Raw genomic sequence first — 27068 nt, 5'->3', positions numbered from 1 at the left:
TTGTTTTACTTTGCTTTTTTTTTTCCTCAAGTTTTATAATCTCTTATTAAAATTTATTTCTATAAATTAGGCATTTTGAAAGAAAATAAGGAAAGTAAAACTTTCTTTTCTTTTGCATTTAAAGAAAATATAAATCATTACTTAAAGATTAATATGTTAAATTTACTAGCCCACATTTTACTTTTTGGGGTATTTAGAGTTATAGAAGAACAAAAGAAAAGAAAGAGAAGAGAAGAGAAGAGAAGAGAAGAGAAGAGAAGAGAAGAGAAGAGAAGAGAAGAGAAGAGAAGAGAGAAAAAGCATTATTGAAACAGTTTTCAGTTCATGTGAGATGATTAATTTTATTTTGATTCAGTGGCCTGGATTTTGCCTGATAGCAAGTTCTTTCTAGAGCCACCCTCACATCCTTTACCTACTTCAGTTTCTTTTTTCTGTGAAGACAACCAGCCTGCCAACTATTACATCAATGGCCTATTAATGTGATTTTTTTAAAAGCTCTTTTCTTCAAGGACGAATTTATTGTCCAAAAACTTTGAAATTAATCTGGGTAAACTGGCTAAAGTGTAAAGTACAACCTGGCTCAAGATGAAGTTTCTTTCTGCAACACCTGCTGCTACTGCTTCTGTCACCTCTAGTAGTATGTGCTCTGCCAGATTTTTCAGGTGTATGGTATGGTAATCTATTTTTTATGTTTTGCCAACAGATATAATACAGCCTATACAGAATAGCAAACTAATATAAGAGAAATCACAGACAAAAATTAAAAACTGTGTCCTTTCTGTATCCTGGGATACAGGTACAGAATAAATACATGTATTGAGTTATGGCCCTCAATAATATCTTGAAACAGATCTTTCCACTTTTCTGTTGGCACATTTCTTCTGCATGAATCAACATGTAACAACTTGTTTGATCCCTGCTGCTCCCTACCTTAGTTTGGAGTCTGAAATGCTTTTCAACTATGAGGAATTAGGTTAAAATAATGGTATCAAAATAATATTATGTTCAAGTAACATGTTGATGAAGATGTAGTAGTTTAATCTGTGTTTTTAAGTTACCCATGTGCAGTTTCCATTTTGACCATGTCTTTCTGTAGACTGTCATTTGGGGTTTTTTCTGTGGTTGGTTGGTTGGTTGGTTTGTTTTGTTGTTGTGTTAATTAAAAGCTGCCAAAAATATAGGGCTGTAAACACATTGATGTATCTGTAACATTTTTCCTTTTCAAAATATCTCCTCTGTAGTCCAGAATTTCTATTTCACCAGAATATTCACATCCCTGAAACTTTAAACTTGGCAAGTTTTTATCCTGGTCTAATACTTATTCATCCTGAGTATGACCTACTTTTTTGCACATATGTTAATAACTTTTGAACTAAGATGCAAGAAGCAGTGTATGAGAGATGGAAATGACAGACAACAAAAGAGTAGCATAGCATTTCTCAGATACTTAGGGAAAAATTCAAGAACAGAGCCCAGCTGGAGATTAAACCAGCAAGGAATATTAGAGATAAGAAAAAAAGGCTCTAGTGGTTAAACTAATTGCAAAAAGAAGTTCAGGGAAAAGGTGGTTTGCTGATGGGTAGGGGAACTAACAAGCGAGAGATGGCATGGGGCAGGCTAAAGAACTCAATGCCTTTATGTCTTGATCTTCGTAGGCATTGCCTGTTTTCACACCTCTGTGTGTAACAGCTTAGTCTGAGTGAGACAGCTATCATCTGGGAGTAACACCTTAGTAGTACCTAGAGAAACTGGATATATTTAAATTCATCAGCTTGAACAGCAGGAACATTTCATCAACTATTTTAGCGTGAAAGTGCTGAAAGAGTTGGTGGATTGTGATTGCAATGTGCCTGTATGTCTTCAGTGAAAAAGAGTGACAGCTGGAGGAGGGATCCATGATTGGGAAAAAACTTCATGTTATTCCCTTCATTAAGACATGCCAGAAGGAGTGTCTCAATAACTGTGGGTTGCACAAGCTCTTCTTTCTCCTTGGAGGAGGGCATGTCATTTTGGAATATATATCCAGGCATGTGCAGGCAAGTGAGTAATCTGGAATACTCAACATAGATTTAACAATGGCAAATTGTATTGGATGAACTGATAGTTTTTTTTCACAAAGACTGGCTATGTGGACAAAGCAGAGGGCTGAAAAGTCTATACCTTGACCTCTTCTGGTCTTCTGACACTATGTCCCACAATATTCTCTTTTGTCAGATGAGAAAATATGGCCTTGAAATAATTAGCCTGTTGGAGGGAGTCCAAAGGAGTCAAAGAAATGTAAACTTTTTTAAAGGCTCTGGTAAAAATCTTAGTATAAAACATCCAGTATTTTTTTCTAGAACAATATTTTTCCTGAAAACTTTAAAAAAATTGAAATCTGATATGTGCTTTCATTTTCATCAGTGTTATTTTGCCAATGCAATCATTACATTAGCATTCTTTTGACTTGCAAATTCTAAGGTCATTAATGGCAAAGTATAAGGTCATATTGTATGTCTGGTGGCATAAAGTCACACATTAATCCTCCTAATTAATTTACATACCAACTGAATAAAGGCTTTTGTAGCCCCAGTCTAAACGTTACTGTACAAGTAGTCTTTAAACGGTGAAATTATACTGCTTCTATTCAAAAGGAACCTAACTATAACTGTCAGTAGTACAAGATCATGTGACTTTAATTAGATTTGAAAATAAATTTAATTGCAATTAATTTTTATAAAGGTGTAGTTTCTTTTACAAAGTTCCAAAATGTCATCTTCATAAAAGTTCATCTTATAGGTGAAAGAAAATTTCATTACTAAGAAAGAATTCATTACAGATCAGATAAAAAAATCTGAAGGATTCAGATTATATTTTCAGTCCATTTTAAATTCCATATCTTCAAACTGCATTATTTTTTGAAAAACAGAAATGCTGATAGTAAGAATCTCATTGGGTGCTGATTTGTGCATGTTTCCTATTTCATGCAAATAGGAAGGAAAAAAGATGCACACTCTTAAAGGAGAGAAGCAGTGAAACAAACCACAAGCACCATTAGCTCAGGGAATGGCAACATCTGAAATAATATGTGGAGCAAGTGCTCTGAAATATGCTTTGGCACTAAGACACTTCTGCTGTTTATCCTCTGCTTCCCTTTGTGTTTTGAGAAATAGCATTTTGTGCCATCTTTGTAAACAGGATTGCATTAAAGAAACACCATGTTTACTTTTGTCTCCTAGTGGAAAAATCCATAACTCCCCAAAAGTGGTAAAATACTAAAGACAGAAAGGAACGTTGCATTCTGATCTGTTTGATTTGCCTGCTAAGAGAAGGGAGAAGGCAGCATGGTATCTGAGACAGAGACAGATTGGCTGTATATTAAAAAACTGCTCGTACTGCATAAAGGTGTCTCTGCAAGCAGAATGTACAACTCTTGCTGAAGGGACAAGGGATCATGCCACACAAGGAGGAAACAATCACCACCAACAGAGTTGAGAGTTGCTCTTAGAAAACTTCTGAATTTATCATTGCTCCTCTGTACAAAAGAAGGCAGAAAATAACTGTAAGTAGATTGTTATGCATGATTACAAATTACCAGTTTCAGAGAGGCAAAAATTCCAGTTTCTATGTGATCCATATGTGCTAGCTTTCTGCAGAAAAGAATTAAGGGAAAAGAGAAAAGAGTAGAAGGAATATGCAAAGCCTGTCACTGTGTTATATATAAATGTCATTGAACTTGAGCCAGCAGTGTATCCAGAAGCCAGTGGGATCCTGACCTGTATCAGAATAATGTGGCCAGCAGGACTAGGGAAATTATTTTCCTCCTGTACTCAGCACAGGTGAGGCAACACCTCAAATCCTGTGTTCAGTTTTGTGCTTCTTACTTCAAAAAAGACACTGAGTTGATGGTGAGTGTCCAACAAAGGGCAACAAACCTGGTGAAGCATCTGGAGCACAAGTCTTATGAGGCATTGATGAAGGAAGACCTTATCCCTCTCTAGAGCTACCTGAAAGGTAGCCAGGTGGGGTTTGTTTCTTTTCACAAGTACAGGACAAGAGGAAATAGCCTCAAATTGTTCCAGGGGAAGTTTAAACTGGATATGAGGAAAACATTCTTCACCAAAAGAGTTACCAAGCACTGGAACAGGTTTACCAGGGAAGAAGAGGAATCAGCATCCCTGGAGGTAGATGAGGCACTCAGCGGCATGCTTGAGTGTCGCTATAGTGGCAAACACAGGCACGACACTTTCAAAGTGGCAAAAAGCCCCTGCTTTAATGTTACAGCCTATTTTTATACAGTTTTCAAAATTATCATGTTTAATTCTACTTGGTTAGTAACATTTTTGCCACTCAGTGCATTGGTTAGAAGGTGCTTGTGTGTGTACATGCTAAGGCTCTTTCTTTACCCAAATGTTTACATTTTTTCATTGTGAATTCTCATGGATAGAATCTTCTTCACAGATGTGAACTGGTTTTTTTTTAGAAGAATAGATTTTTGTACAAACTGATTCTCATTTTTATAATTCTTTTCTCATGGCAACATAACAGGATAGCTTAGTCAAAATTGCAAGAGCTGAATTATGTTTTACAAGGCCTTTCTATTTTAAGGTTTTACCTATATGTAACAATTGAGTGATGGACTAGGCAATGTTAGGTTTACTATTGGACTTCATTACCTTAAACACATTTTCCAATCTAAATGATTCTACATTAATCTCTGATTCTGTCTTAAATGATAATGACAATGTTTTGGTGTTTAATACTTTTACCAGTATAGTTATGGTAAATGGCAGCACAGACCAAGGAGTTTTGATCTACTAATTCCTCAAAGTTTTGGGAACTATGTGTTAAGCAAATACTAGGACATAGTTGTTAATAAAATAACATTTTTGTAAACCTCAAAAAGCAACTTAAAAACTGATTGACAGTGGAATTAAGTATTTTACATTTGCCGATTACTCATTTTCAGAACATATCACTGAGTAAGACATTAATACTGTTTTAACTGAGACCAAAGACAAAATTACCGTGAAGTAAATAGATGTTTGGTGTACTTGGGAGCCTACAGAGTGAACTGAACTGAGAGATTGCCTATTATGATTTTAGTTGAAGCCGTAAGATATGACAGATCTGTCAGCATTGTATGCTCCTCTTCTAGGCCTTCAGTGTAGCAGTCACTCCACCTCCCAAGTACAATTTGAAATGAAGCATCAAAAAAGAAAATAAAGAAGAAACCATCAGCTTGTAAGTAGTCACAAAAAATATCAAACTCCTGGGAAGAAACAGTAATTCTCCTTTGAAAAAAATGACAGTAGGAATCTGACAATCTGTTCTGCATATCTTCACTGACATAGGAATCATCAGCAAACCACTTGATTCTGGTTGCTACTCAGTCATAGGCACCATTATTAAAATTGATTCAATTCATCATGTGCCTTATGGGCAATTAATTCTACATTTTAAATTGGTAGAATGCTTTCCAATCATAGAATAAACAACAGTAAAAGAAAGCCAAGCATAATTTAAACTTTCACCTTACCATGAACATCTGTCAGCTTCAGAAACAGCAATGATAAGGATATTAATTTATATTATAGGACATTGATAAATGTATTGCCAGGACATTCCAGAAAAAAATTGAGATATATTACATATCTCTGACTTGGTTTTTTCCAAACATTTAAATACCTAAGCCATTCCATATTTACTGTAGAAAACTGGCAACCATGTCCAAAAATGCCTTCTACTCCCTATGACAGTAACTATGACAGCACACTTGTTGAACAGTATGGTGTGCCATTGTAACATAGACTTGAATGGGCAGAGGGATGACCTGTGCCATACCCCATGCAAGAAATGGAAATGATAACCATATTTAACTTCAAAATTACATCTATTTACTAGATTGTATCATTTTATTACTAAGATGGATGAATGTAATAATCTCCTTGCAATTAACATCCAATTTTATTAGCAACTGAGAATATATTTCTCACATAATTTTTTAGTACATTATGCCAGTCTCCAATTATTTTTTTCTGATAGAGTAGGTTTTTTTGTTTTCCCACAAACTTCCAATGTTCCAGTTTTCTCTTCGCTATTAGAGAGTATTATTAACCATAAGGATTCTAGCAGTTTCTCTAAATGTTCTGCAGTGTCGAACTTTAAACAAAGTTTGCTCAGAAATTACTTCCTACCAAACACATTATGATCACATAAGTCTGAGGGCCTTACAGGTACTGCATAAAACAACGGAATTCACAAAAGTATGGACTAAGAAAGTACTATGATCTAGAAAAACAATGTAAAATGGTAAGCGTAGTATAAATTCTCCAAGATTAGAGAGCCATTATTTGCATTCTGAAAGAATTAACATAATCCCCAAACAAATTTAAATTTCAGCAGTTCCCCATTGCCTAAATATTTTTCTGATGGGAAAACACAGAAGGTTACTAATATGAACATATAGCACTGTTTTCAGATCAACCCACAGAATTTAAATATTTAATTACAACTTCATTTGGACTGAATGAGCATTAATAGCAAAATAAAAAATAAAGAAAGGTAAAATAATTGACATTGACCACAGCAAGAATTTAGACATCCAACAAAAGTGTCTTGCCTAAGAAAGGTCAGATTCATCCACAACAAATATGGGGAACAAGTTATAAAATAACAAATTATCAGACCTCTGGTTTTCCAGTATCTATCTTTAACTTCATTTTGACATAAAGTCAATGTTTATTCTGTAACTTACCTGAATAAATTATTATTTTCTTAAAGCAACAAGTCTGGTCTTAAACTCAGTGAGAACAAACAACTCAATGCTTCTTACAAAACTGTGAGTTTATTTTTAAAGATATACTGAAAAACCAAACTATCAGCAAGTTACGAGTGGTCTCAATAACATGAATCAACATGTGTCTTCTTTCTAACTGCAGGAGGCAGTTTTCCAAATTTTCCTAATTCCAGTATGATGCTTCTACATTGCTACTTCTGCTGAAATGTAGTTTCGTAAACTATGAAGCACTCTCCACTTGTTGTCCACACTTATATTTCTTTTATTCATTAACCACCTAATTCCTATAAAACACTTGTCTCTGGCAGTATCAAATCTCTTGCCAACCCTTGAAATAAAGTCACAACCTCTTCAGAATTAAATAATAATTTTTATGTAGACTCTACTGTGTCAACACTACAGACTGGTAATGAGGAAGTCTCACTGTTATAATAACTTCCAATATTTTGTGGAGCTCAAAGGTCAATAGTCATGTCATTCTTAAAATGTTGGTATTTATGATTTGTTCGTTACTTCAGTGGATGATCACTGAAAAATGAACAGTACCAGAGGATGCTATGTTGTCCCACTTAACAAGGTCAGGAAGGAGACATGACCTTTATAAATTAGAATTCAAAACACACTGAAGAACTATCACTATAAAATAGGGTTCTCATCTAACTGAGATAAGTCCAAACAACTACTGATTATAAAACATCATCTCTGCATTTTAAATAATATATGTAGGTTTAAAATCCATTAAAGTATTAGCCATCTCACTCAATGTACTGATGAGCAACCAGAGGCAAAATCAAAATAAGACAAAATAAGATTATTTATCTTAGGGTTATAGATGACTGGTCTCTGTCTATAGACACACAATCTGTACAGCTCTTTTTTCAAAGCAGTGAATTTGTTTTTATAACAGGAAAAAAATCTCTCATACCTGTTTTGAGAGTTCTAAGTCCCTGCTGGAAATACATCTGTACTTCACAGAAAGGCTTTCTTTGTTCTACATTCTTTTACTGTACCATATCTTGAAGTCTCATACTGCAGAGTGAATTTTGAACACTTACATCTTTCTCTGCATTTTTTAAAGGGTAATGTTCACTCAATAGCACAACACCAGAAGTACATAATTATAAAGGGTGAAAGAAGCTGCATTCAAATTACCCATGAGTTTAAATGCTTGGCTCTGTATAATTACTTTCAAATTATTTCTGTCAAACACACGTTATAGTTGAGTTAGTAATTTATATTTTAAAAAGAAAATTAAGAAAATCAAGGAAGAACTTATTCAGAATTTTTAATAAGCACAGCTTATTCTTTAACAAAAGGTATCAGGTTTTTAAGCAACTTATTACTCAGCCAGTTAAGTTCAGTGGATAGTCAGGAAAATACATTAACACATTAGAGACTACAACTCCAGCTTTCAGATTGGAAAATATAATAATATATCACAGATATATTGTAAAATAGAAGCATGTTTCTGTGTGAAACATTTGCATATTTTAAATCAATTTTTCCTTTTTCTGAATTGGTACCTTTTACTCTTCTCACACCCATCAGTGAGTGGGTTCCCTTGGTACCATAATATTGTGATGTATACGGCATTGTGTTCCAGGTAGTTGATGTGTTCATGTTTAGGACAGGAGGTAAGAGAAAATAAAATAAACCTTCTCTCATATTCACTGAATTGTATTTATAATCACCAAGACCATCTATTCTGTGAACTTCAAATCTATTTGCAAGGAAAGAGGCAACTGCACATTTGCAAAGATGGACAGCAGGGCATCTGGAAGTGCCAAGCTGGATTCTCTTTTTCCGATATACCAACCTTAAAAAAATTTCTCTGTATACACAGAAACAAAAATAAAACCATTTAGAACACACCACATGGTTTCTTTCTACTTGTAAATCACATTTTACAGAAAAATAAAAACCTTCTGAACTGTTGAAGTGTTAAAATATTTATTGGTCCATTTTTCATATTCTTCTTGTTATTAAAATTCTGTATCTACAATCAATGATTTCCTGAGACTTAAAACACAGCCCTCACTACTAAGTCAGTTGAGCTTGGCAGCTGCACCTGAGAAGACTAATGAAATGCTCAAGCAGTTGCAATGTCAGAGCACCTCAGATAGAAGGGTTTGTCTCTGATACCACCTTAAACATGCACATCATACTGTAAGGAAACACTTTAGATTTTTTATTTATATAAAGCTTCCTTTTCCTAATCTCTTCCAATACAGACATCATCTCTAACATCATCTGTGGTGGGGTGGAAAGCAAAGTAAAGCGGCCTAACTTAAATCTTATCATTGATCAGAGACTCCAATGGATTACATTGTGCTAGCAAACTAAAAAAAAAATAAAAAATCAAAAAAATCCCATGTGGAACCTCCAATGGATTACATTGTGCTAGCAAACTAAAAAAAAAAAAAAAAATCAAAAAAATCCCATGTGGAATACTTGTAGGTTTTGGGTGGGTTTGAACAGTACAGGTATTTCCGCTGTGTGCTGGCTGCACAGGAGGTCTGGGGCAGGCCAGAGTGCACAGCTACACTTCCTGCCACTGTTACCTTTGTCCCTTGAAGTACCCTCCTGCAGACACTTGGAGGTTCACCTTACTTGACATGCAGTATTCTTTATGTCCATAGTGAAATCCTTCGGCCAGGATATTGAGATACTGTAAATCTGAGATTGTTGGCTGAACTGGAAATAGAGTATGGAAAATGAAATGTTTGTTTAATGTCACTGATGTCTGTTTTAAAGGCTAAATTACACAAATGCAAAGTCTGCCAGTGTTTTCCCAGGCAAGTTCCAGTGCATGTTTTCCTTACTTCATACAAGTGAACTCCACACAGCAAAATTTACTAAGAAGAATCCAGAATTATTTAGAATGAAAGTGCATACTGCCAAATAAATAAGAAACAATCACCATATTGGGTGCAGAGTGGCTAGCCTAGAGCATGTAAGCAAACTGATTATCTGTAACCTCCTTTGCTGATCCCTTGGATATAACAGCTTTAGTGTGTAGCACAGGATTGTCACCGGAGTGACTGGGGAAAACATCTTGGGCTGTGATGTGTCTCAGAAACTCAGCTGATGCAGTCTGTAGTATTATCATGAAAATATTTATGCATAGGAATGCTTTTCTCTAGGAAGAATGAGAAAAAGCAACTTTTTTATAACTAGGTATATTTCAATGAAATTGTTGCATATTCCATGATGGAAAAAATTAACACAAAATCACAAGTGCCATAAAAATGTTACCTAAAGTTATATAAATCACCTTTAAAAATGTGTGGGTTTATTCCACTAAAGACAGATTTTTTTGGAGCTGATAAGAGTGTTGTTTTGATCTGTTTTCCTGGAGATTTTTTCTGTAATTAATTAAAATGAAGAAATACATTCTAAACTGCAGTGTCTTCAGGGACCCGTGTGGGTGCTAGAATTCACGAACTTGATATTCTCTGAAGAAATAAAGCATACTGTACAGAAATTAATATGGTTGATATGTAGTTCTTAAATATAGAACAATTTTTTGATTCTGAGTAATCACCCATTTGATTTGAGTACATCACATTAAAATTACTGTGAAGCAAAAGTGGTATGAATTCACATTTTAACAAAAATATCATAAAACATTTTCACATTTTAAGGAAACCATTTGATTTCTTGCTGCAAAATTCCTAAATACCAGTCAGCTTACACCAAACTGTTCAGAATGCATTTTCAAGCTGAAGGTACTGTTTATTAATTGGCAAAAAATACTAAAAAACATTTATCTCAATCCTTCATAACTACATATTTTAGCAATAATTTGGTTGTTAAGTTATAGTAACATATACTTCCTGGAGGAAAGGGAAACCAGCAGGAGATTGGACTTAACTGCAACAAAAATTAATTTTTTCAGCTTCAGTGGAACTTGATTTTGGATGGCATGACTATTTAGTGCTAACTGGTTTAAGTATGAAAGTTATAATATAAATTCTGACACTTTTAAATGGAAAAGAGACAGCATTGTAATTAAGCCTCACAATAGTGGTGTGGTGAGGTGTGAAAAATAGGAGGCTTATTCAGCACCAAGATAAATTATTGTACATCTGTAGTAGGTGTATGTCAAAAATGAATTCAAAGTGCACCGCAGAAGATTTTTTATTACTTCTAAAGTGCATGACGCTGCAAGTTTTACTGCTGACTGCAGTGTTCTGGAATTAGGCTGGGGAAAAGGGATACTAACTAAACAGCAACTGAAAGTCTTCAACATGTATTATCCACACGAATACCATAAAACCAGAGTGTTGAAGAGAGAAAAATTTGTTTCACTGCATCATTCCACTCATTTTGTTGTACATCAATATTTAAATTCTCAATCCCTATTAAGTGAAAAAAATCAGAATTAAAAAAAACCAAAACCCCCCAAATACTAATACACTAAAACTAACATTTTTATTAATAGAAAAAAATTGGATAAAGTCTGTAAAATACATTTTTTTTGGAAAAAAATAATCCTACTAGAAACTGGGAATTTGCTTTTCTCTTCATATAACTAATTCTCATTATTTTCAAGTAGCATTCAAAACGGGAGGAAAATAATTTGAATCTAGTAAAAATCTTGTCTTAGCCGAAATAACAGTCTAGGGGAGATATCTGAATATGTGATTCCCAACACAAAGCTTTGTGTTTAATTCAGTAAATACATAATCTAATACCACATTGCTTACAGAACTATCAGAAGGGACTTGAATGTCATAGACATTCACATGAAACTTGAATGTTTGGTATTTTCAAAGGTGGACACTCCATTGCAACTCATCAGATTGGGTGTAATTTACTAGCTGGATTAAGTGCAGCAGTTCTAAACAGGTTTATCATTGTAAAAGAAAGATAAAAACATAACCCAAAATTTTCTATCATAACGACCAGGAAATAACCATCTTGGTGAACTGAAGTAATTACTTTCATAAATCAGAGACATTATTTTGCTTTGAAAGGAAAATCTCCTTGCTGGAACTGGTAACAGTGTAGTTGCTATCTTGTAAAACATTTCCTCTAAATCTATTTAGAAAATTATTTATGCTTTATGCTTATAGCCAGAGAGGAAAGCCACGTAAACTCAAGTGGATATGTATTTAACTTAATAAATTAATTTTAAAATATCAGCTTCCACTAAATTGGGAGTTTAAGTTTTGAAACTATGAGAAAATTATAGAGACAACCATAGAAAAGATATCTCTGTTTTGCAGCCCACTAGAAATTCAAAACTGTGGTCTACTTTGTGACATGAACATAGTCACCATGCATGTGAAATAAATTTTCTCTAAACTAAATCTGCTTAATAGTCAGTTTTCTTTCAGTATATTTTAACTGTGTGAGGATCTGGGGAAGAAAGAATAAAGTCTGAACAATCAAGTAGATTTAAAAAAGAGGCTTTTTAAGATTTCCAACTATTTAATTTCAGAATTATTCCTGACTTTTGTTTGCTTAGTATTTTTAAAACAGTAAATTATAAAGAGATTAAGAAAATGGGATAAAATAAACTGTAAAACCAAGAAATTGAAAAGTTTTATGAAAAATAATGCAGATTTTACCTTTTTTAGAAAGAACATTCTATTTCTTATTCTGTAGTGAAAAGATAAAATTGGTCTACCAATTCAGGATAATGCTCCTCTTATCATTTTATAAACCCTTCTAGATGTGAGAGAATTATCTATGGAAGCCTGCCTGGGAATACATTTTGAAAGCAAATGTTAACATGCATCTGCGTCAGTACCACACGTGAGAAACTTCTTTCCTCGTTTAACCATTAGAAAAAAAAAAAAAAAGCAGACAAAAATTAGGTCTAACACCTCAGCTTAGCACTAGAAAATTGCTTCTAAGTATCCTCATATATAAGAGAGATTTTACTGAATCAGAGGCTGTGATGAATTTTTCCTGTAGATTATGGAAGAAAAACAGAAGTCATTTGGCTGAGGTTAGGACACATCAACCAGTAGAAAGAAAAGATTCTGTTTATTAAGGAAGACAGCATGACTTTATGATGATATGGTAAGTGCTGATAATTTGACAGAATGGAATTTAATAATTTAAATAATATATAAGCCCTAGTTACCTTATATGCTAGCAATATATGCTAGCAACATATGCAAGTGATACAGACTAGAGTGTGGACAATGATATAAAAGGCAGACACAGAGGGGGCTGTGCACATTAAAAAATGCTGCATTTTGTTGTTATAAATCTGTGATATCTTGTAGCTATGTCTGAGGCTGTTCATTGAAACAGAACTACAGGAACTATCTTATTTGGTCCTACCTTATTAAAATTTATCTGACCACTGTTATCAGTTCCACAGACAAATTACCTGTTCATCTACTGTGGATAGACCTTGAATCCTTTTATTGTGTTAACAAATACAGTGGTGATAGCCTTCATGTTTACTTATAAAACCTTTGACCTGAATGTAGAAAAAACCCATAGTGTGCTACATTTTCCTAAGGTTTGAAAGTGAAGGAGGATTTAGTGCCATTTGCAGCTACCCATTGTGACATTAACCCCCTTCCTACCCTGTGTCGCTCAGCTGTGGAGAGCCATCAGCCTCATCCCCTGAGTAAGAAGCAGCAGGCACACATACTGAGTACAAGACAGACATAACACTGATTTGATCAGACACTCACGAATGGAATCTGTGAGCCATGTGAACTTTCTGTATTGTAAATGCAGCTTTACATATTGTTCAGTGTACATGGAGAATTGTCTTCATACTTTCCTTATTCTGCGCCTTTCCTTTTGAAAAGTGTAAGGAAGAAATAGAACCATTTTATAAACTTTGCACTAGAAAAATGAAAGAATTTGATTTTCTGAGCACACTGAAAGCCCATGACATAGTTTCTCTGGGATCAAAGTATCAGGAGTTAAATCCTTTCTTCTGAAACCATACAAGATCTTTTTTCTAATACTATGAATGCTAATAGGATCCAAAATACTGTTGAAATAAGCTCTCATGAAAGGAATCTCTGTTCAGAAGCAGAAAAGGTTACCAGAGGTAAGGGATATTTTGGAAGTGAACAAAATGTTCTTTTTATGGCTCTTCTGTCATTGTTAATGTTTTTCCAGTCTTCTAGAAATAATGAATACCTACCATAAAGGATGAGGGAAATGTAAAAATCCTGAGAGGTATGTCAGAGTCACTTATACAAGAATCAAGCTGATGATTTTGATGGAGGTAGCGACTGATTAGAAGCTTTTGTCACAGTGATTCTGTTGGGTTTTATTAGAAGAACCTCAGCAAATATCAGTGTGACAAAATGAAGAGTAGTAAGTGGTCTGTTCTATGGAAAAGTCTCGTTTACTGAAATATGTACCACTATTCATAAATATGAAGATCATGTACTCATATTTGAATTAATATAAAATTAACTTTTCTTTTTTTTTCTTCTCTTTTCCTAGCAACTTAGATTTTCACAAAATATTTCTTTTTATTTTTTGGTTATTTTGTTTCAAGGAAAAAACTAGATATGGAGTAGTGTATGCAGATCAGGTGAAGCACAATATTTTTAGTCTTTTGTAAAACTCTCCCCAGCTGAGGAATTATCTGAACTTATGGTAGCTTTGTTTGTTTTCTCTTTCCAGACAGATTGTCACATTTTTAAAAATATAAAGTGAAGAAATGGGTAACAGGTATATCTGGGAGCCAGGAAGTACAGAATTTTTTGTATGAAACTGATTTTTCCATTTCATATTCAGAAAAAGTTCAGGATATGATAATTATAAGCATATACTTGCAGAATATAAGTAGTGTTCAACACTGACTATACATAACAATAGGATCATTGGCAACATGTTTAATAAAGCTTTTCCTTCCTGCAGCTATTGAGTTAAACTGTAAAAGTTTGAAAAATTTGTGCTTAAAATGAATTGTTCACAATTATTCATGGTGGAGTATTTTCTGAGAAACTGGTTTTCATCAATAGAAATTACAAGAATAATTTCAATGTTCTTGATTTAAAGTTCATTAATAGTGTAAAAATGATCAGACTCATAACCAGACTACAGACACTGCATAGGAGAATACTGGAATATAAATGTTCTGGTGTTCTACTCTGTGGCATTCTCTGAAAAAATCCCTTTGCCCAGGATTTTTCTCCTGGGAAGCTGAGAAGCCTTCAGAAAAGGAAAGAAAGGAAGAAGAAAAGGAAAACAATTCTTACCTCATTTGCTTCTCCTGTGTTGTGCTCATGTGTGGAATGTGTTTGGAGATTGTTTACCCAAAGGTGATTGCCTTACTGGATTCTGGAGTGAGTTGTTTTGACTCTTTGGCCAATCAGTGCCAAGCTGTGTCCAGACTCTGGATAGAGTCACGCGTTTTCATTATTATCTTTTTAGCATTCAGTTAGTATCCTTTCTGCATTCCTTAGTATAGTATATTATAGTATAGTATTCTTTAATATAATACAGTATTATAAAGTAATAAAGAGCCTTCTGAGAACATGGAGTCAGATGCATCATTCTTCCCTGCCATGGGGGTCCCTGCAAATACAATACTACTCTTAGTTTAGCAAAACTATTATAAGGGTCTTATTAAAAACTAATATTAAACTTGGAATGTGCATACTCAGAGTTACACAAATCTCTCTGTCTGGTACTCACCTTTAAAAGTGAGAAGGGACAGAGCACTCAGCTGGTGCAAATTGCCATTCACTTTCAGTCACTCTTGCCATTGGTATATGAAGTATTCATCTATATTTTGCAACTCACATTTTTATATCAATGGAGTTTTAGAATCCAATAGGTTTATGCCAGCATTGCAATATCCTCCTGTTTTATTTAAAGTTATATCTGAGATTTCTCCTGGTGAAACAATATCCTAGAATATAATCCAGAATGCTCTAATGCCGCTAAGTGATGTAGAAAAACTTTGATTGAAATCCTCACTTGATGAAGTGCATTGAAATATGTGATGTAAAACACAGCATCTTTTAAGAGTACCGAATATTTTGCTGTTTCCTGTGGACTGTATTTATAGTTAGTTTTTGATTGCTTCATATATTTAGTTCAAGTGAGTCAAGACCCCACAAGCTCCGATGAAGACAGTTAATCTCTAGGGAAGTTTATGGTACGGACCAAATGAAACACCATCCCTTTAAAGTCCACCTTAGTGCCATAAAAACAAGATCATCTTTCTCTATTGCCAAGCACTGACACTTTGAAACAATCCCCTTCAGTCCTTAGATTTTAAATTAAGTCAGTCAAATACCTTCTCATCATTCTAATTTTCTAAAGACTCAGTTTACAGGGAGATAGGAAGATGGGAGAGCTTGGGTGAGCTGTATTTCAGTTAATATGCATCAACTCTTAAGTCATCTTGAGTCATCCCCAAAACATTCAAGTATTTTTTGTACCAGTGTCCATTAATTTAACATTAAAATGATTTTTTTGTGAAGTGAATGAAATGTATTGCATTGCAACAATAAATGTTGTTCAAAAGGTGAACACCATCCATTAAGAAGAGACCTCATCTCATACTGACATCTCAAATCTATGGAACTCCTCTTTGTAGTATCTACTGTTATGGATAAATGAGGACAGACTTTCTTCAGAATTAAAAAAATGGTTCTTGTTCATTTAAAAGAAGGCCCAAGAGATAGGCTCAGACCCCCACGCAACAAGACAAAAAAATAACAGTGTGGCTACCTCACGTATACACTGGGCTCTCCAGGAAGCGAGTTCCTAAAAAGAGCCCCAAAATTAACTGAACTCCTGTTTTTATAACCCCCCTTTGGGTCCAGGATTGGTGGGTTTTGGATCCACACTGTGATTGGCTAGTTTCTGGTGTTCCTATTGGTCTTTATTGTCTTTCATTCCTGACCAATCATTTCTGCGGGGCGTCGAATGATTGGTTAGGTCTTTTGTCCAATCTCTTTCTGCGGCGCTGGTTTTATTGTGCTGACTGTTTCTGGATGTCATTCTGCCCCTTTAGACCGTCCCCTCTCTATATCTTGGACCCTCCAGAACCTGCAAGGAACATTGACCAACCCCCCCAAAACAATAACTCCCTTTCCCAAGGTCACAACAACCAACTCAACCTTAGCTCAATACAAACCGAATCCCATTTATAGCATACTATTCACTGGGAGAGCCTCATGGTAATATAAATAGTGTCACCCAACATGATGTTAGTGAGGAGATACACAAAAAGCTGGGAGGGAGCATGGCCAGGACAGCTGACCCAAACTATCCAAAGGGATATTCCGTATCATAATATGGCATGCTCAGTGTATAAACTGGGAGAGTTGACCAAGGAGGGATAATTATTGCATCTGTCAGTGGCCAGCAAGCAATGGTATTGTGCATAATTTTTTTCTCTAGAGTTTTATTCTTCTTTCTCTTTTTCATTACTATTCTTTCACAATTCAATGTTTTCCAGCTTTTCTTGACTAAACCTAACCTGTTTTAACATTGGGAATGATTATAGGAAAGATTTTAGCAGTGGCTTAGAGTACTATGTTTTCCATTCCAATTTCTAGGCTGCTTTTTCAAATGAGTTGTTTTTTGAGATGTCATATAGTTTTTTATGATTGATTTTTATCCCTATCTCTTAAAGACTAATAATTAATACAAGGTAGCCCTTGTCTTCCAAAGGTGCTACCTACATTTTATAAACTTAAGCCTAGTTGTCAGTGCATAATTTACCATTTGTTTTGTTGTTTAATGGTGCTGACTTGTAATCTTCCCCAAACAAATATATAGACTGCTTGTTGAAGCTGGTATTTTTGATAACCATTTGGTTGGAGCAATAAAACAAATCAACCAAATAAAATTTTCTCAGTTACATCACAGGAAGAAAAAAAATGCACAAAGAAAATCCCAACCAAAAAAAGTCCTACTGAGATTGAAAACAATCTGCCCTTGAGAAATTAATTTGATTTTGTCTTAATCTCTAACATATGCAATATTGTTATGTCTGTCTTAATGCAGATAGAAAAAATGCTAGCATATATAAAAGTAAAGGAGGCTCGGAATTTCTAGGAGCTAAATCTTTTAAAAATACTTTTTTTTGAAGTATCTCACTTTTTTCTCAGCCTAATTAAGTGAGATGAATCATTCATCATCATTGATTGTATCAACAATGCTTTCAAAATGATGGAATACCAGTACTAGAAAGCTTGGGGAACATGTATCATCATTTCACCATTCTGATTGAACATTAAAAAGTGAACAAGAGAATATCAGAAATTAAAGCTTAGATTTCCAAGGTCTTTACTCTTATACAAGGGGAATTAGTTTCTATTTCATTCTACAAGGTCACAGAACTTTCTTACATATAGAATATGTGTTATTGCGAAATACCTTTGTAATTTGAACCCTTGGGGATTAGAAATAAGATGATAATTGAGTTAATATGTTGATACCAGTATAACATTTTAATTGCTTAGAGTGCAATGTTTAATGAGCATAACAGAAAAATATCTCATGAGTTATCTTTTATTGTACTGCCACGTTCAAGATATCATTCATATCAGTCTTCAAGTTCATTGCAAATAGAAATTAAATTCTTCCAGTACCAGTGGAGTTTGTGTTCTCTTGCAAGAGGATATTTTTTCTTGACCATTGTAGAGTTAAATAATGTGGTTTTCCTGCTTGCTGAAGTTGTTGAGGGGAACACTGTGATCATGGCACCTGTCAGTACTGACTTCAGGATCTTCATTAAAACAGATTAGAAAATTTGTAAATAATATTAGAATATCTCTCAATTATCATGTGTGTGCAGCTGTTTGAAAAGTCACATACACATTTTCTTGTACACCATTTAAATTTGAAGTTGTAAAAAACACATCATGTATTGGAAATCAAACTTCCTACTAGTGAATATTATATAATCTGAAAAAAAAAAAAACCCAAAAAACAAAAAAAAAACCAAAAAAAAACAAAAAAAAAAAAAACCAAAAAAAAACAAAAAAAAACCAAAAAAAAAAAACAAAAAAAAAAAAAAAAAAAAAAAAAAAAAAACAAAAAAAAAAAACTTTAGTTCAGTTGGTTCTGGGATTAAAGGGTTAAAAATTGGAGATTGGTGAGGAAAAAGAGGGGTTTTTTAGAAATCTTTTCACTCAAGATGAGTTTGCAGGTGGGAGATGCTAAGAATATCCAGTCTGGAAAATTTCTCATTGTTTTCTTTCTGATTTAAGAAGTGGAATTTTTGTAGAAAATAATAGAATGCTTCAAAAGAACTAAAAAGCATTCTCCATAGGCCTAGGCTTCCTGGTACAGGAGGAGAGGAAAAGAGAGATTAGAAACTCAGAGACTGTAAAATCACAGCCTTGCAAAGAAATGTGCATGTGCCAGGCCCAATGTAATATCAAAGCAGGGAATGGGCCTGTCACCTGTTCTTTTTGTCCCTGTAAAGTTTGGGTTAAGTTAGTAGTGTAATGTGCCTGTCTGCCAGTGAAATAGTGGAAGAAATATTTTACTCACACTTCAGCTGTGGATCATGGCCGTTTTGGTATTACCTGCATATATTCATCTTACATGGGTGCTGCTTCATATTTCAGGAAGCTCCAGCTCAAAAATAAGTATTTTATTTAAAAAATACTTGGTTGGAGTTTGAGTTGGTTTTTTTTGAGTTTTTTTGTTTTGGTTTTTTTTTTTTGGTTTTTTTTGGTTTTTTTTGTTTTTTTTTTTTTGGTTTTTTTTTTTTTTTTGTTTGGAGCATAGTTTTGTCATAAAATAGACTAAGAAAATCTTCAATACCTTTTTGTATTGTACTTGCTCTGTTTGTCTCACAGCTACACACTGCTTTATGTCTCTGCAGGAAGCTTCATGTAGAGGCAGTGCTTGAAAGGTTAATGGCAGTTACTGCATTACTAATCTATTCTTTAAACCACTGATTAGCATTGAAATTGATTCCCAGCTCCTGGTGGCTGAAATGACATTAATCTAGTCTCTCCTATTAAAAATGTTACACCTTTCCTATGTTACCAGGTGATAACACATCATTAATTTGATAGCTTCCATTGTTCTGTCCTTCATTGGAACACCTATAAATGTGAGCAATGAGCAAAAATTTAATTTATTCATTCAGAAAGAAAAAAAAAAAGTAATTTTTCATCAAGTACATTTGAAATGTGAAAGACAAGTATTTTTTGCAGCTGTCAAGTATCCATATCCAAAGGTATGGGTACAGGTATTAAGTTGTGATAGATACACAGATACATACACAGAAGATAGATACAACAATGTAGCTGTAGAACTTGCAAATGCAGTCTACTGTGACAATATTGAAAGGTGAGTGGACAGTACCCAATTTTCAACTACTACTGTGCTATCTCCATATGGCATACAAATTGTAAACAAAATGGCAATTTCTTGTTTTATTCATAAGAACGAACCAAGTTGCCCAAATCCACAATGAAAACATTGTACATCAAAGAACATATACTCTTCAAAGCTACTTTCAGTTTCTAAACACCAAGCCTAACTTTCCCTTTACACAGCTGGATTAGGTTCCCACAGGATGACATATCTTTTGCCTATATAAAGTCCTGTGGCTTAGCTGTCTTGTCCAGAATCCTACATTCAATATTAAATTAAATGGATCGTAAAGCCAGAATCTATTCAGCAAGATGGGGTTTTTTTTCTGCTGATTCTAATTATTATTGAAAGTAAAAATCTTTCATAACAATTTATGCATTAATCTATAGTCTCATTTTTAAGCTGTACAAAATAATCTGTCCTTGATGGAAAGATGGGTGATAAACAACATGTTGCCTCTTTACAAATATTCACACCTGGCTTATGAATTTCCTGGCATAAGCTTTTAATCAAAAATTATCACAGAATGCAGAAGAAATTAACTTCACACTATCATGAAAACAAATCTGCTCTAGAGTTTCTTCACTCTAGTGAGCCAGCTGAAAAAAGCATGATGTCACTGAGATTGTATTTTAAATATGTAATTCAAGCACTTTGATGAGACAGATATATGTTCACCTTGAAAATAAAATAAGAAATCAATAGAATTTCAGCTTTTATAAATAGTATTAATTTATGACGGTAGTTCTGACACATTGAAGATCAAAAAATCAGAAGATATAAAATACCAGAATTTCAAACCAAGCAAATTTTAAAAAAATAATAAAAGCATTCATAAGACTTTTATGCATGCTATGAAATGCAGATGAAATTTGCACAAAAACCAGAAAGAAAGTGAACTGCTGGGTCAAGAGAGCTCTAGAAATCTCTCAATAACAAAAATGTTTATTGAAAATAATAAAAAAATATCACACTTAATAGTGTTGAACCATTGTATTGAAAAAGAAAATTACTCCGAGTTTTAAAAATACTTAGGGAGAGTCAGGACTAAGCAAAATCTGTAATTTAGAATGTGACATAACAAATATTATCAAAGGAAAGAAAGAAGAAAGTTATGAACTTTCTTTCTTGTGAATTACTATCCCAGGAAGGTCCTGTTCTTTTTAAAAAATATGCAAATGTAATTCACTTGAGAATTAAAAAACCCAAGAGAAGTACAAAATTTGAAGGATAATAAAAAATGTCCATAAAGGCATTAAGACTGCAGGTCACTACAAAGCGTGCACATAGATATTAAGCATCATTCTGCACTCTACAAAAAAAAAAAATTTCCACAGATTATGGTGAAAATATGTATGCACAGAATACATTGATACATAGATACTGATGGAGAGGCAAACAGGGAAAGATGAATCTGAGAGATTAATCTGTACATATTACAGTGCATTATCTTTTTTAATAGACTAAAATTTTTCTTCTGTTAATATTAAGAATCAAGAAGAAAGAGAAAAGTACAAAGTAATGATATCTGTAGATGACTTAATTATTTTTATCATTAATGGTTAAAAAAAGAAAAATAGCATAACATAGTTAAAGAACTGGTCTATGTGTAGCATTTTCATTTTGTATTGGATGAAGGAGTAAATAAAAATTTCAGAAGGAAAAAAAAAAAAAGCCTTGAAAAATGTGTACTAATATAGAAAATTGTCCTGGTGAGAAATGTATAATTAGTGATGCAGGGCTAGGTTACCCATCTGTCTAGTCCAGTTATTTGTCTCCATCAAGAGCCTGTGCCAGCTTTATTAGGAGGCTGTGTGAAACATATCCTGGAAAATGCTTAGAAAAGGTCTCATGTAAAGAAGGTTTCCATTCATTTAAAGGTCACTAGTTTTTAGAGCAAGCAGAATTCTTATTAATTCCAAATACATTTTTTTAAATGTCTGTTTAGTTGGGCATCGTGTTTTTAACTACTCTGGGTTATGTCTATGTTGTGCATGTACTACCAATCCCTTTTTGAAGTCAGCTTTCAAAGATATTTAAGAACTTACCAATGAAGTGTTTTTTCATAAGCAAGTTCTGGTGCTCACTCAATTGATTCTGTATTGTTTTCTTTTGACAGCTATCTTTCAATTTAGTTGGTATTCTCTTCAACTTGAGATAAAAGAACGCAATCTAGCTCTTGATGACAGAACTGTAATTTACCATGTAGCTTTCCAAAATAATTCCTAGTATTTTCAGTCCTTGTATTGTCTTTTAGTGTGGGGTTTGTTTTGTTTTGGTTTTTTTTCCTCCCAAATGTCTCTGCATATTCAGAACACACTGCATGGAACTTCTTCAGTTACTCCATTTCTAAAAAACATTTCATATGAAAATAAATATACTGGCAGAAAAAAAAAAACTTAAAATTTCATAGCCAGAACATACTAAGTCACATTTCCCAACTGAATTGATATAAATTCTGATTCAAGTAGGAAATACAAGACTCCATTCCTATAAAATACTTACACTAAATCAAAATTAGAATTATACAAAAATCAAAGTGAATAAATGTTCAAAAATAAAAAAAAATCAAAACTGTGTGGTAAAACTTCTTAATACTAAAGACAAGAGAACTCCAAGTTTACCCAAAACTTTGCTAATGTCATAGAACAGAAAACTCAAATTCTTAAGATGGGAGAGATTAACATGGTCAATGAACATGAACAAAGAGGTAATCAAACATAATATGGTAGAAATATACTGTTTTGATACCATGAAAAACTTAATACTAAATCCAGAGACAAATTTTTGAGCCATAAAATGAAAAAATACATGGTCTTAGCAATTTAGATTTCTAATTTCTGATAAGAGATTTTTGAGTTACCTCTGACAAATATTTTTTACTGTTTTTTCCTGCATTTCCATTTCTATGGAATGAAGAGATCTAAACAATCCGACATATGAAGAGATAAAATTTCTTCGCAGATGGTGGCTGAGATGTCAGATAAAGTAATGACCTGTTTCTAAACAGCAGAGGAAGAGGTGATAGCTCAGGGGGCTTCTTTTAAGAGAATTAAATCTAGGCAGATGGTGTCCATTCTCACCCACAGCTGAGGTGTTACAGTAATATTTTGTCATCACAAATTTCTAGCTGAAACAATAGTTGTGCACCTTTTCTACACCTTTAGTGATTCTGTGAAGAGTAGAATAAAATAAATTCAACATATCTGTTCGTATTACCTTTTGCTCTGAATATTTGATATAGAAGTGTCAGATATTGTTGCTGTCTAATCTTCATATTTGCTGAGTCAGAAAAATCCACAAGGGTCATTGAGTCCTGCTCCTGGCCCTGCACAGGACACCCCAAGTCACACTCTGTCCTTGAGAGTGCTGTCCAAACACTTCTTGAACTCTCTCAGGATTGGTGCTGTGACCACAGCCCTGGGAAGCATGTTCCTGTAGCTATGATATTTTATTAAAAATCCTTTCCTAGGATTTTTCCCCTCCTGAGGAGCTGTGAGCCTCAGGAAAGAAACGTAAACAATAAATGTCTGCTGCTGTGGAATGCAATAGGTGCATCTTCAATTGGTCCATGTGGATTGTTTTCAATTGATGACCAATCACAGCCACCTGTGCCAAGGCTGTGAGCAGTCACAGGATTTTGTTATGCATTTTATTCTATTCTTGTTCTTTGTAGCCTTCTGATCTTGCTTTTCTCTCTGTTCTTTTAGTATAGTTTTAATGTAGTATTTTAGTATAATATATAATACAGTAAATCAGCCTTCTGAAATGGAGTCATGCCTTGTGTTTCCAAACACAGAGAGTTCACCACAACATGTTCCAGCACCCAAACACCGCCTGGATGAAAAACTATTTCCTAATATTTAATCTAATCCTCCCCCAACTCAGCTTCATGCCTTTTCTTTGAGTTCTGTTACTGATCATGAGAGTGAAGAGATCAGCATCTGCCCCTCCTCTTCCTCTCACCATGAAGTTGAAGACTGCAGTCAGGTCTCCCTGCAGTCTCTTCCCGGCTGGACAGACAGAGTGACCTCAAAGACTCCTTGTACAACTTCTCCTCAAAGCTCTTCACCATCTTTGTTGCCCTCCTTTGGACATTGTCTAATAGTTTAATATCTCTTTTATATTGTGGCACCCAAAACTGCCCCCATCACTTGAGATGAGGCCGCCCCAGTGCAGAGCAGAGGGGACAATCCCCTCCGTTTCCTGGCTGGTGATGCTGTGCCTGATGCCCCCAGGACACCCCAGGTTGGCCCTCCTGACTGCCAGGGCACTGCTGGCTCACATTCAACTTTCTGTCCACCAGGATGCCCAGGTCCCTCTCCACAGTGCTGCATTAGATTGCTTAGTGAAAGATAAAGAATTTATAGAAAGGTAAAAAAAAAAAACCAAAAAACAAAAAAACAAAAAAAAAACATTGTCATCTATTAGACCAAATCAGATTTTTAACTGAACATGATTGTGATTTTTTTTTTGGCATGTACATTTTCTAAAATGTATCAAATTGTTTAGTTGTTACTGAATATGAACTATATAAACCAAGCACTGTTATTGAAACCCAACTTAAAAAGTTAGAACAAGCATATGAAAACTGTCCTTTGTACTCTTTGATGGAAATTTATCATCTCTTTTGGTAGTTTGATGTCTACAAGTACATACTTACAAAGTTCATCCTCAGCTATCTTTAAGAAAATTCACGTTCTGATTTGCTAGATAGACTCTAATGCTGCTAGTCTAGCACATACGTGTAACTTCACCATATTCTAGACTTCTGAATAATAGCAGCCTGAATACAGAAATAGACACAGTTGCAGCAATAAATTATTCAAACTCTTCCATCAGCAGAAAGGTTGTTTACTATCAAAACCTTACAAAATTTTACAAAATGCATAGTTCCTTGCTTTTGTTTCAGATATTAGTGATAGTAAGGGGATTTTGGCTAACATGTTTTTGTGGATGGCTCAAGACATTAATAACTTTAATGGAACAAAGAATTAAAAATAAAGAAGGCTTTTTCCCCGTGTAAGCAGATTTCATAATATGGATATTATGGCAGCTCTGAGCTATAAATGTCAAGAATTTAAGGGTTTATTTAAGCTCTATATAGTAATTCTAAAAAAAATTGTATGTATGTGGTAGTGAAATGTATCAATATGGTAGCGGCATCCTTTTTTTTTTCTCCTTTTTTATCATGCCCTTGGCATTTCATTTAAAACATTATTATTTACTTAGTATTACCTGCATAAATGAGCAATGAAATCTCTGGTGTTGCGACAGCTTTGAACAGAATCTAAATTAGTTCACACTTGGAACAAGATATAGAATATACTGTGAAGATTCTTGAGCTTGTCAAAAGGAGATGGAACATATTTCAAACTCCAAACTCCGTGTCATTATGCCTTCATTATAAACATAGAGTGCTTTTGTGTACTCAGACACTTCTATAGCTCACATCCTCTTTGTTTGATTTTGCTTTTGGTGTTGATAGTGCAGTAACAGGGCCAGTCAATAGCAACCTGGAGAGACTGCCAAGGTCATCCACTTAAGAATAGATGAAAGTATTAAGAACATCTTAATTCCCATAAAAATAGATTTGAAATTGTGGTCTGTATCCCTATTGACTGAACTACCCATCAGCATGTACAGAACCAGTATTTTCCTCATCCACGGAAGCTTTGAAAAAAAAAGAAACAGAGGCATGAGTGTCATAATGTTCTGTATTAGAAATCTCAATGTATATAGGCAAGTCTTTCCTAGACCTTGACATAAATATAAAAGAAAAGAAAGAAATAGGCTCTGAGCATTCCACACTACATACTGAGTGTTCAGTCATATAAGGAATAGTTTTATTTCTGTCATTAGTCAACAACATCTGGCACAAAGTCTGATGTTGCATAAAAGCACGGTGGATGGCATTACCTGCTAAGTACTGATTGCCATAACAGCATAAAATACAAGGTAATTCTTAATCTTGTATTAAATAAAAGCAGTGTTAACACAAGTATCTTTAGCAATAAAAACTAAATTGTTTAACCGCTTTATTGATCAACATAATTGTATTTGTGTAATATAAGACATGTAACTCCATGTTTTTTCTCAATAAAATAAATAACCTGACTGTTTACTGGAGTGGTTCAGAGATTGTCAAAGAGTACAGCTGCTGAGAGAGAAATAAAATAGATTTTCTACCTAGGGGCTGTTTCATTATGCCAGACAACACTTTGTATTGATCCCTCTCCATTTATTTCTAATTTTGTTGTCCCTGATTGAGCAGAGCTCTAAATCTTGTGATGGCTTACACGCTGTTAGGATGCAGCATTGTAACATGAAGTGCAAGGTAGCAATGTTCTCATTTTAAGCTGCAATTTAGTCTGATTTGCAACAAATTAGGCTTTCTAAAGTAGCAATTTAGTACAGAGACAATTTATTTCATATGTTTTCCACAGCACACATAGAAATTTCTTAGAACTCAGTGAATGTCTTTTGTCAGTTTTGCAAGATTCCTGGGAATTGTGTAATATTTTTTTTTTAAATTGGCACTTCATATCTAAATTTCTCAGGTTTTTATAGCAATAGAAAAACTATTTCACATCATTTCATCATTTTATTAAATCACAGAGAGCAGAGAAGGGCTAAGAACCAGGTTTTTCAGGCTTTTCTGGATTTTAAATATATACTTAATTGGTTTACCAGAATGCTTCTGTGTCCTACTTTTGTACATCACAGCTCCATTGCCTTACAAAGAATCTTCAGGATAAGAGCAAGAATGGAGAAGTTTGTTCCTGATCAGTAAAGACAAACTGGAAAAAAAAACAAATTGCATAATTCTATGCAGTGCTTTATGCACATATCAAAAAAAATTACTAATTTAAAGAACTGTATTTTTCCTATAATGTCATCAGTTTTACACCCTTTCTTGGCAAAGCACATTCCTAATGTACTCATGCAGTATATTTGGCTACATAAGTGAAAAAGAAAATGCGAGCATTTGTTAATG

Source organism: Pyrgilauda ruficollis, unplaced genomic scaffold (genome assembly GCF_017590135.1).
Source record: "Pyrgilauda ruficollis isolate IOZ18807 unplaced genomic scaffold, ASM1759013v1 scaffold32, whole genome shotgun sequence".
Classification (NCBI taxonomy): Eukaryota; Metazoa; Chordata; class Aves; order Passeriformes; family Passeridae; genus Pyrgilauda; species Pyrgilauda ruficollis.
This window is presented reverse-complemented; position numbering follows the sequence as displayed.